Below are 12,181 nucleotides of genomic sequence, written 5' to 3'. Positions count from 1 at the left end.
ACGGGGTCGAGGTAAGGTGGGTGCTGCGGCTCTCCCTTTGCCCACAAGGGTGGGCACCTCCTGGCTGTCCGTAGGACGAGGATGGGGTCCGGATACGGTGGGTCTTATGGAGCTCCCTTTGTCCATGGCTGCGAGCACCTTTGATCGGCCTGCAGGACCTGGATGGGGTCGAGACAGGGTGGGTGGTGTGGCTCTGTCCTTGCCCACAGGGGTGGGCACCTTCTGGCTGTCTGTAGGATGAGGATGGGCTACAGATAGGGTGGCTTTTTCAGAGCCTGTAAGTCTTTGCTAGCCCGTCTCGTCGTCTGCCAGTCTCGTCTGGTGCAGCCCCTTTTCTACGGTCCCGCAGCCAGCCGTGTGTCCAACCCCTTTCTGACCTGGACCACCAGGCGTAGCCTGCTGGCTGTGACATGGCCATGGCTGGTGCCAGGATGTCCCTTTCGGGACCAGCCCTCCCTCCCCCAGGGCACAGTTTTGTGGCGTTCCCTTTGCCTGTGGCTTTGGGAAGCTCCCTGCAAGCCCGGGATGGGTAGTGGCCAGGGGTGTCTCATCTGTCCTGTAGCGTGTTGAGAGCTCTCCGTGCCAGTGACGAGGTGGGCGAGGACAGGAGCCGTGGCCTTGTTGCGTCCCTTTGCAGGAGTCTGGCTGTCATTGTCAGGAGAAGCAGCCAAAGAGAAGTCCCCCTCCATTGCTGTGGGGAGCCCCAGCCTCCTTGCCTTCCCCTGGGTGCCTGCTCCTCTCGGATCTCGCTCACCTGCCGCCTCGTCTGGCCGTCTGGCTTGGCGCAGCCCTTTTTATCCTCTTCTGGGGCTAGGGGTGTCAGCAATGCCTTCGTGACGTGGAGCAGCAGGAGCAGTCTGCTGGCTGCGATGTGGTGGCCGTGACATCAGCAGGGTGGGCTGGTGCTGCATCCGTGCGATCCCGCTTTTCCAGCAGTCCAGTGAGAAGGCGCAGTTCAATAAACGATGCAATACACTAGAAGAGAAGAATTGGTAGTGCTGGGGAAGGAAAGGAGGAGGCTGTAGGATGAGTGTACAGAGCAGCAGCTCGGCACAGGTTAAAAGAGAACTAGAAGCAGCAGGTGGTAGCCACGGCCCTGTTTGGAAGCTTTGGGTGGTACTTGCTGCTGAGAGTTGTGGGTCTGAGGGCTCTTCTGGAAGAAAGACGCTTGTTGAGTTTTCGGGAGGTGCTCTTTCACGCCTTTGGCACTGAAGACGTGGCCCAGTGTGGAAGCGTGCGTCCACGAGTGGCTGGCAATGCTGAGGGTGTCTCTGCGTGGAGTGTGGGAATTGCGCCTGTCTTGCTGTGAAAGGATCCAAAGCTGAGAATGTCCGTGGCTGCGTGTTCCCTCCAGTTGCTTGTGGGACCGTGACATGTTACAGAGATGGGGTGGGTGGTGCGGCTCTCCCTTTTTCTCACGAGTGTGCCCACCTCCTGGCTGTCTGCAGGACGAGGATGGGGTCCGGATACGGTGGGTCTTATGGAGCTCCCTTTGTCCATGGCTGCGAGCACCTTTGATCGGCCTGCGGGAACTGGACAGGGTCGAGACAGGGTGGGTGGTGTGGCTCTGTCCTTGCCCACAGGGGTGGGCACCTTCTGGCTGTCCAGAGCACGAGGATGGGGTCTGGATACGGTGGGTCTTGCGGAGCTCCCTTTGTCCATGGCTGCGAGCACCTTTGATCTGCCTGCGGGAACTGGACGGGGTCGAGGTAAGGTGGGTGCTGCGGCTATCCCTTTGCCCACAGGGGTGGGCACCTCCTGGCTGTCCGTAGGACGAGGATGGGCTCCGGATACGGTGGGTCTTATGGAGCTCCCTTTGTCCATGGCTGCGAGCACCTTTGATCGGCCTGCGGGACCTGGATGGGGTCGAGACAGGGTGGGTGGTGTGGCTCTGTCCTTGCCCACAGGGGTGGGCACCTTCTGGCTCTCTATAGGATGAGGATGGGCTACAGATAGGCTGGCTTTTTCAGAGCCTGTAAGTCTTTGCTAGCCCGTCTCGTCGTCTGCCAGTCTCGTCTGGTGCAGCCCCTTTTCTACCGTTCCGCAGCCAGCCGTGTGTCCAACCCCTTTCTGACCTGGACCACCAGGCGTAGCCTGCTGGCTGTGACATGGCCATGGCTGGTGCCAGGATGTCCCTTTCGGGACCAGCCCTCCCTCCCCCAGGGCACAGTTTTGTGGCGTTCCCTTTGCCTGTGGCTTTGGGAAGCTCCCTGCAAGCCCGGGATGGGTAGTGGCCAGGGGTGTCTCATCTGTCCTGTAGCGTGTTGAGAGCTCTCCGTGCCAGTGACGAGGTGGGCGAGGACAGGAGCCGTGGCCTTGTTGCGTCCCTTTGCAGGAGTCTGGCTGTCATTGTCAGGAGAAGCAGCCAAAGAGAAGTCCCCCTCCATTGCTGTGGGGAGCCCCAGCCTCCTTGCCTTCCCCTGGGTGCCTGCTCCTCTCGGATCTCGCTCACCTGCCGCCTCGTCTGGCCGTCTGGCTTGGCGCAGCCCTTTTTATCCTCTTCTGGGGCTAGGGGTGTCAGCAATGCCTTTGTGACGTGGAGCAGCAGGAGCAGTCTGCTGGCTGCGATGTGGTGGCCGTGACATCAGCAGGGTGGGTTGGTGCTGCATCCGTGTGATCCCGCTTTTCCAGCAGTCCAGTGAGAAGGCGCAGTTCAATAAACGATGCAATACACTAGAAGAGAAGAATTGGTAGTGCTGGGGAAGGAAAGGAGGAGGCTGTAGGATGAGTGTACAGAGCAGCAGCTCGGCACAGGTTAAAAGAGAACTAAAAGCAGCAGGTGGTACCCATGGCCCTGTTTGGAAGCTTTGGGTGGTACTTGCTGCTGAGAGTTGTGGGTCTGAGGGCTCTTCTGGAAGAAAGACGCTTGTTGAGTTTTCGGGAGGTGCTCTTTCACGCCTTTGGCACTGAAGACGTGGCCCAGTGTGGAAGCGTGCGTCCACGAGTGGCTGGCAATGCTGAGGGTGTCTCTGCGTGGAGTGTGGGAATTGCGCCTGTCTTGCTGTGAATGGATCCAAAGCTGAGAATGTCCGTGGCTGCGTGTTCCCTCCAGTTGCTTGTGGGACCGTGACGTGTTACAGAGATGGGGTGGGTGGTGCGGCTCTCCCTTTTTCTCACGAGTGTGCCCACCTCCTGGCTGTCTGCAGGACGAGGATGGGGTCCGGATACGGTGGGTCTTGCGGAGCTCCCTTTGTCCATGGCTGCGAGCACCTTTGATCGGCCTGCGGGACCTGGACGGGGTCGAGACAGGGTGGGTGGTGTGGCTCTGTCCTTGCCCACAGGGGTGGGCACCTTCTGGCTGTCCAGAGCACGAGGATGGGGTCTGGATACGGTGGGTCTTGCGGAGCTCCCTTTGTCCATGGCTGTGAGCACCTTTGATCTGCCTGCGGGAACTGGACGGGGTCGAGGTAAGGTGGGTGGTGCGGCTCTCCCTTTGCCCACAAGGGTGGGCACCTCCTGGCTGTCCGTAGGACGAGGATGGGGTCCGGATACGGTGGGTCTTATGGAGCTCCCTTTGTCCATGGCTGCGAGCACCTTTGATCGGCCTGCAGGACCTGGATGGGGTCGAGACAGGGTGGGTGGTGTGGCTCTGTCCTTGCCCACAGGGGTGGGCACCTTCTGGCTGTCTATAGGATGAGGATGGGCTACAGATAGGGTGGCTTTTTCAGAGCCTGTAAGTCTTTGCTAGCCCGTCTCGTCGTCTGCCAGTCTCGTCTGGTGCAGCCCCTTTTCTACGGTCCCGCAGCCAGCCGTGTGTCCAACCCCTTTCTGACCTGGACCACCAGGCGTAGCCTGCTGGCTGTGACATGGCCATGGCTGGTGCCAGGATGTCCGTTTCGGGACCAGCCCTCCGCCCCCCAGGGCACAGTTTTGTGGCGTTCCCTTTGCCTGTGGCTTTGGGAAGCTCCCTGCAAGCCCGGGATGGGTAGTGGCCAGGGGTGTCTCATCTGTCCTGTAGCGTGTTGAGAGCTCTCCGTGCCAGTGACGAGGTGGGCGAGGACAGGAGCCGTGGCCTTGTTGCGTCCCTTTGCAGGAGTCTGGCTGTCCTTGTCAGGAGAAGCAGCCAAAGAGAAGTCCCCCTCCATTGCTGTGGGGAGCCCCAGCCTCCTTGCCTTCCCCTGGGTGCCTGCTCCTCTCGGATCTCGCTCACCTGCCGCCTCGTCTGGCCGTCTGGCTTGGCGCAGCCCTTTTTATCCTCTTCTGGGGCTAGGGGTGTCAGCAATGCCTTTGTGACGTGGAGCAGCAGGAGCAGTCTGCTGGCTGCGATGTGGTGGCCGTGACATCAGCAGGGTGGGTTGGTGCTGCATCCGTGTGATCCCGCTTTTCCAGCAGTCCAGTGAGAAGGCGCAGTTCAATAAACGATGCAATACACTAGAAGAGAAGAATTGGTAGTGCTGGGGAAGGAAAGGAGGAGGCTGTAGGATGAGTGTACAGAGCAGCAGCTCGGCACAGGTTAAAAGAGAACTAAAAGCAGCAGGTGGTAGCCACGGCCCTGTTTGGAAGCTTTGGGTGGTACTTGCTGCTGAGAGTTGTGGGTCTGAGGGCTCTTCTGGAAGAAAGACGCTTGTTGAGTTTTCGGGAGGTGCTCTTTCACGCCTTTGGCACTGAAGACGTGGCCCAGTGTGGAAGCGTGCGTCCACGAGTGGCTGGCAATGCTGAGGGTGTCTCTGCGTGGAGTATGGGAATTGCGCCTGTCTTGCTGTGAAAGGATCCAAAGCTGAGAATGTCCGTGGCTGCGTGTTCCCTCCAGTTGCTTGTGGGACCGTGACATGTTACAGAGATGGGGTGGGTGGTGCGGCTCTCCCTTTTTCTCACGAGTGTGCCCACCTCCTGGCTGTCTGCAGGACGAGGATGGGGTCCGGATACGGTGGGTCTTGCGGAGCTCCCTTTGTCCATGGCTGCGAGCACCTTTGATCGGCCTGCGGGACCTGGACGGGGTCGAGACAGGGTGGGTGGTGTGGCTCTGTCCTTGCCCACAGGGGTGGGCACCTTCTGGCTGTCCAGAGCACGAGGATGGGGTCTGGATACGGTGGGTCTTGCGGAGCTCCCTTTGTCCATGGCTGTGAGCACCTTTGATCTGCCTGCGGGAACTGGACGGGGTCGAGGTAAGGTGGGTGGTGCGGCTCTCCCTTTGCCCACAAGGGTGGGCACCTCCTGGCTGTCCGTAGGACGAGGATGGGGTCCGGATACGGTGGGTCTTATGGAGCTCCCTTTGTCCATGGCTGCGAGCACCTTTGATCGGCCTGCGGGACCTGGATGGGGTCGAGACAGGGTGGGTGGTGTGGCTCTGTCCTTGCCCACAGGGGTGGGCACCTTCTGGCTCTCTATAGGATGAGGATGGGCTACAGATAGGCTGGCTTTTTCAGAGCCTGTAAGTCTTTGCTAGCCCGTCTCGTCGTCTGCCAGTCTCGTCTGGTGCAGCCCCTTTTCTACCGTTCCGCAGCCAGCCGTGTGTCCAACCCCTTTCTGACCTGGACCACCAGGCGTAGCCTGCTGGCTGTGACATGGCCATGGCTGGTGCCAGGATGTCCCTTTCGGGACCAGCCCTCCGCCCCCCAGGGCACAGTTTTGTGGCGTTCCCTTTGCCTGTGGCTTTGGGAAGCTCCCTGCAAGCCCGGGATGGGTAGTGGCCAGGGGTGTCTCATCTGTCCTGTAGCGTGTTGAGAGCTCTCCGTGCCAGTGACGAGGTGGGCGAGGACAGGAGCCGTGGCCTTGTTGCGTCCCTTTGCAGGAGTCTGGCTGTCCTTGTCAGGAGAAGCAGCCAAAGAGAAGTCCCCCTCCATTGCTGTGGGGAGCCCCAGCCTCCTTGCCTTCCCCTGGGTGCCTGCTCCTCTCGGATCTCCCTCACCTGCCGCCTCGTCTGGCCGTCTGGCTTGGCGCAGCCCTTTTTATCCTCTTCTGGGGCTAGGGGTGTCAGCAATGCCTTTGTGACGTGGAGCAGCAGGAGCAGTCTGCTGGCTGCGATGTGGTGGCCGTGACATCAGCAGGGTGGGCTGGTGCCTGAAGTTGGTGCTGCATCCGTGTGATCCCGCTTTTCCAGCAGTCCAGTGAGAAGGCGCAGTTCAATAAACGATGCAATACACTAGAAGAGAAGAATTGGTAGTGCTGGGGAAGGAAAGGAGGAGGCTGTAGGATGAGTGTACAGAGCAGCAGCTCGGCACAGGTTAAAAGAGAACTAAGCAGCAGGTGGTAGCCTCGGCCCTGTTTGGAAGCTTTGGGTGGTACTTGCTGCTGAGAGTTGTGGGTCTGAGGGCTCTTCTGGAAGAAAGACGCTTGTTGAGTTTTCGGGAGGTGCTCTTTCACGCCTTTGGCACTGAAGACGTGGCCCAGTGTGGAAGCGTGCGTCCACGAGTGGCTGGCAATGCTGAGGGTGTCTCTGCGTGGAGTGTGGGAATTGCGCCTGTCTTGCTGTGAAAGGATCCAAAGCTGAGAATGTCCGTGGCTGCGTGTTCCCTCCAGTTGCTTGTGGGACCGTGACATGTTACAGAGATGGGGTGGGTGGTGCGGCTCTCCCTTTTTCTCACGAGTGTGCCCACCTCCTGGCTGTCTGCAGGACGAGGATGGGGTCCGGATACGGTGGGTCTTGCGGAGCTCCCTTTGTCCATGGCTGCGAGCACCTTTGATCGGCCTGCGGGACCTGGACGGGGTCGAGACAGGGTGGGTGGTGTGGCTCTGTCCTTGCCCACAGGGGTGGGCACCTTCTGGCTGTCCAGAGCACGAGGATGGGGTCTGGATACGGTGGGTCTTGCGGAGCTCCCTTTGTCCATGGCTGTGAGCACCTTTGATCTGCCTGTGGGAACTGGACGGGGTCGAGGTAAGGTGGGTGGTGCGGCTCTCCCTTTGCCCACAAGGGTGGGCACCTCCTGGCTGTCCGTAGGACGAGGATGGGGTCCGGATACGGTGGGTCTTATGGAGCTCCCTTTGTCCATGGCTGCGAGCACCTTTGATCGGCCTGCGGGACCTGGATGGGGTCGAGACAGGGTGGGTGGTGTGGCTCTGTCCTTGCCCACAGGGGTGGGCACCTTCTGGCTCTCTATAGGATGAGGATGGGCTACAGATAGGGTGGCTTTTTCAGAGCCTGTAAGTCTTTGCTAGCCCGTCTCGTCCTCTGCCAGTCTCGTCTGGTGCAGCCCCTTTTCTACCGTTCCGCAGCCAGCCGTGTGTCCAACCCCTTTCTGACCTGGACCACCAGGCGTAGCCTGCTGGCTGTGACATGGCCATGGCTGGTGCCAGGATGTCCCTTTCGGGACCAGCCCTCCGCCCCCCAGGGCACAGTTTTGTGGCGTTCCCTTTGCCTGTGGCTTTGGGAAGCTCCCTGCAAGCCCGGGATGGGTAGTTGCCAGGGGTGTCTCATCTGTCCTGTAGCGTGTTGAGAGCTCTCTGTGCCAGTGACGAAGTGGGCGAGGACAGGAGCCGTGGCCTTGTTGCGTCCCTTTGCAGGAGTCTGGCTGTCATTGTCAGGAGAAGCAGCCAAAGAGAAGTCCCCCTCCATTGCTGTGGGGAGCCCCAGCCTCCTTGCCTTCCCCTGGGTGCCTGCTCCTCTCGGATCTCGCTCACCTGCCGCCTCGTCTGGCCGTCTGGCTTGGCGCAGCCCTTTTTATCCTCTTCTGGGGCTAGGGGTGTCAGCAATGCCTTTGTGACGTGGAGCAGCAGGAGCAGTCTGCTGGCTGCGATGTGGTGGCCGTGACATCAGCAGGGTGGGCTGGTGCCTGAAGTTGGTGCTGCATCCGTGTGATCCCGCTTTTCCAGCAGTCCAGTGAGAAGGCGCAGTTCAATAAACGATGCAATACACTAGAAGAGAAGAATTGGTAGTGCTGGGGAAGGAAAGGAGGAGGCTGTAGGATGAGTGTACAGAGCAGCAGCTCGGCACAGGTTAAAAGAGAACTAAGCAGCAGGTGGTAGCCTCGGCCCTGTTTGGAAGCTTTGGGTGGTACTTGCTGCTGAGAGTTGTGGGTCTGAGGGCTCTTCTGGAAGAAAGACGCTTGTTGAGTTTTCGGGAGGTGCTCTTTCACGCCTTTGGCACTGAAGACGTGGCCCAGTGTGGAAGCGTGCGTCCACGAGTGGCTGGCAATGCTGAGGGTGTCTCTGCGTGGAGTGTGGGAATTGCGCCTGTCTTGCTGTGAAAGGATCCAAAGCTGAGAATGTCCGTGGCTGCGTGTTCCCTCCAGTTGCTTGTGGGACCGTGACGTGTTACAGAGATGGGGTGGGTGGTGCGGCTCTCCCTTTTTCTCACGAGTGTGCCCACCTCCTGGCTGTCTGCAGGACGAGGATGGGGTCCGGATACGGTGGGTCTTGCGGAGCTCCCTTTGTCCATGGCTGCGAGCACCTTTGATCGGCCTGCGGGACCTGGACGGGGTCGAGACAGGGTGGGTGGTGTGGCTCTGTCCTTGCCCACAGGGGTGGGCACCTTCTGGCTGTCCAGAGCACGAGGATGGGGTCTGGATACGGTGGGTCTTGCGGAGCTCCCTTTGTCCATGGCTGTGAGCACCTTTGATCTGCCTGCGGGAACTGGACGGGGTCGAGGTAAGGTGGGTGGTGCGGCTCTCCCTTTGCCCACAAGGGTGGGCACCTCCTGGCTGTCCGTAGGACGAGGATGGGGTCCGGATACGGTGGGTCTTATGGAGCTCCCTTTGTCCATGGCTCCGAGCACCTTTGATCGGCCTGCGGGACCTGGATGGGGTCGAGACAGGGTGGGTGGTGTGGCTCTGTCCTTGCCCACAGGGGTGGGCACCTTCTGGCTGTCTATAGGATGAGGATGGGCTACAGATAGGGTGGCTTTTTCAGAGCCTGTAAGTCTTTGCTAGCCCGTCTCGTCGTCTGCCAGTCTCGTCTGGTGCAGCCCCTTTTCTACCGTTCCGCAGCCAGCCGTGTGTCCAACCCCTTTCTGACCTGGACCACCAGGCGTAGCCTGCTGGCTGTGACATGGCCATGGCTGGTGCCAGGATGTCCCTTTCGGGACCAGCCCTCCGCCCCCCAGGACACAGTTTTGTGGCGTTCCCTTTGCCTGTGGCTTTGGGAAGCTCCCTGCAAGCCCGGGATGGGTAGTTGCCGGGGGTGTCTCATCTGTCCTGTAGCGTGTTGAGAGCTCTCCGTGCCAGTGACGAAGTGGGCGAGGACAGGAGCCGTGGCCTTGTTGCGTCCCTTTGCAGGAGTCTGGCTGTCCTTGTCAGGAGAAGCAGCCAAAGAGAAGTCCCCCTCCATTGCTGTGGGGAGCCCCAGCCTCCTTGCCTTCCCCTGGGTGCCTGCTCCTCTCGGATCTCCCTCACCTGCCGCCTCGTCTGGCCGTCTGGCTTGGCGCAGCCCTTTTTATCCTCTTCTGGGGCTAGGGGTGTCAGCAATGCCTTTGTGACGTGGAGCAGCAGGAGCAGTCTGCTGGCTGCGATGTGGTGGCCGTGACATCAGCAGGGTGGGTTGGTGCTGCATCCGTGTGATCCCGCTTTTCCAGCAGTCCAGTGAGAAGGCGCAGTTCAATAAACGATGCAATACACTAGAAGAATTGGTAGTGCTGGGGAAGGAAAGGAGGAGGCTGTAGGATGAGTGTACAGAGCAGCAGCTCGGCACAGGTTAAAAGAGAACTAAAAGCAGCAGGTGGTAGCCACGGCCCTGTTTGGAAGCTTTGGGTGGTACTTGCTGCTGAGAGTTGTGGGTCTGAGGGCTCTTCTGGAAGAAAGACGCTTGTTGAGTTTTCGGGAGGTGCTCTTTCACGCCTTTGGCACTGAAGACGTGGCCCAGTGTGGAAGCGTGCGTCCACGAGTGGCTGGCAATGCTGAGGGTGTCTCTGCGTGGAGTGTGGGAATTGCGCCTGTCTTGCTGTGAAAGGATCCAAAGCTGAGAATGTCCGTGGCTGCGTGTTCCCTCCAGTTGCTTGTGGGACCGTGACGTGTTACAGAGATGGGGTGGGTGGTGCGGCTCTCCCTTTTTCTCACGAGTGTGCCCACCTCCTGGCTGTCTGCAGGACGAGGATGGGGTCCGGATACGGTGGGTCTTGCGGAGCTCCCTTTGTCCATGGCTGCGAGCACCTTTGATCGGCCTGCGGGACCTGGACGGGGTCGAGACAGGGTGGGTGGTGTGGCTCTGTCCTTGCCCACAGGGGTGGGCACCTTCTGGCTGTCCAGAGCACGAGGATGGGGTCTGGATACGGTGGGTCTTGCGGAGCTCCCTTTGTCCATGGCTGCGAGCACCTTTGATCTGCCTGTGGGAACTGGACGGGGTCGAGGTAAGGTGGGTGCTGCGGCTCTCCCTTTGCCCACAAGGGTGGGCACCTCCTGGCTGTCCGTAGGACGAGGATGGGGTCCGGATACGGTGGGTCTTATGGAGCTCCCTTTGTCCATGGCTGCGAGCACCTTTGATCGGCCTGTGGGACCTGGATGGGGTCGAGACAGGGTGGGTGGTGTGGCTCTGTCCTTGCCCACAGGGGTGGGCACCTTCTGGCTGTCTATAGGATGAGGATGGGCTACAGATAGGCTGGCTTTTTCAGAGCCTGTAAGTCTTTGCTAGCCCGTCTCGTCCTCTGTCAGTCTCGTCTGGTGCAGCCCCTTTTCTACGGTCCCGCAGCCAGCCGTGTGTCCAACCCCTTTCTGACCTGGACCACCAGGCGTAGCCTGCTGGCTGTGACATGGCCATGGCTGGTGCCAGGATGTCCCTTTCGGGACCAGCCCTCCCTCCCCCAGGGCACAGTTTTCTGGCGTTCCCTTTGCCTGTGGCTTTGGGAAGCTCCCTGCAAGCCCGGGATGGGTAGTGGCCAGGGGTGTCTCATCTGTCCTGTAGCGTGTTGAGAGCTCTCCGTGCCAGTGACGAGGTGGGCGAGGACAGGAGCCGTGGCCTTGTTGCGTCCCTTTGCAGGAGTCTGGCTGTCATTGTCAGGAGAAGCAGCCAAAGAGAAGTCCCCCTCCATTGCTGTGGGGAGCCCCAGCCTCCTTGCCTTCCCCTGGGTGCCTGCTCCTCTCGGATCTCGCTCACCTGCCGCCTCGTCTGGCCGTCTGGCTTGGCGCAGCCCTTTTTATCCTCTTCTGGGGCTAGGGGTGTCAGCAATGCCTTCGTGACGTGGAGCAGCAGGAGCAGTCTGCTGGCTGCGATGTGGTGGCCGTGACATCAGCAGGGTGGGCTGGTGCTGCATCCGTGCGATCCCGCTTTTCCAGCAGTCCAGTGAGAAGGCGCAGTTCAATAAACGATGCAATACACTAGAAGAGAAGAATTGGTAGTGCTGGGGAAGGAAAGGAGGAGGCTGTAGGATGAGTGTACAGAGCAGCAGCTCGGCACAGGTTAAAAGAGAACTAGAAGCAGCAGGTGGTAGCCACGGCCCTGTTTGGAAGCTTTGGGTGGTACTTGCTGCTGAGAGTTGTGGGTCTGAGGGCTCTTCTGGAAGAAAGACGCTTGTTGAGTTTTCGGGAGGTGCTCTTTCACGCCTTTGGCACTGAAGACGTGGCCCAGTGTGGAAGCGTGCGTCCACGAGTGGCTGGCAATGCTGAGGGTGTCTCTGCGTGGAGTGTGGGAATTGCGCCTGTCTTGCTGTGAAAGGATCCAAAGCTGAGAATGTCCGTGGCTGCGTGTTCCCTCCAGTTGCTTGTGGGACCGTGACATGTTACAGAGATGGGGTGGGTGGTGCGGCTCTCCCTTTTTCTCACGAGTGTGCCCACCTCCTGGCTGTCTGCAGGACGAGGATGGGGTCCGGATACGGTGGGTCTTATGGAGCTCCCTTTGTCCATGGCTGCGAGCACCTTTGATCGGCCTGCGGGAACTGGACAGGGTCGAGACAGGGTGGGTGGTGTGGCTCTGTCCTTGCCCACAGGGGTGGGCACCTTCTGGCTGTCCAGAGCACGAGGATGGGGTCTGGATACGGTGGGTCTTGCGGAGCTCCCTTTGTCCATGGCTGCGAGCACCTTTGATCTGCCTGCGGGAACTGGACGGGGTCGAGGTAAGGTGGGTGCTGCGGCTATCCCTTTGCCCACAGGGGTGGGCACCTCCTGGCTGTCCGTAGGACGAGGATGGGCTCCGGATACGGTGGGTCTTATGGAGCTCCCTTTGTCCATGGCTGCGAGCACCTTTGATCGGCCTGCGGGACCTGGATGGGGTCGAGACAGGGTGGGTGGTGTGGCTCTGTCCTTGCCCACAGGGGTGGGCACCTTCTGGCTGTCTGTAGGATGAGGATGGGCTACAGATAGGGTGGCTTTTTCAGAGCCTG

The sequence above is a fragment of the Buteo buteo genome, chromosome 7, assembly GCF_964188355.1.
Source record: "Buteo buteo chromosome 7, bButBut1.hap1.1, whole genome shotgun sequence".
Classification (NCBI taxonomy): domain Eukaryota; kingdom Metazoa; phylum Chordata; class Aves; order Accipitriformes; family Accipitridae; genus Buteo; species Buteo buteo.
Note: the sequence above shows the minus strand (reverse complement) of the source record.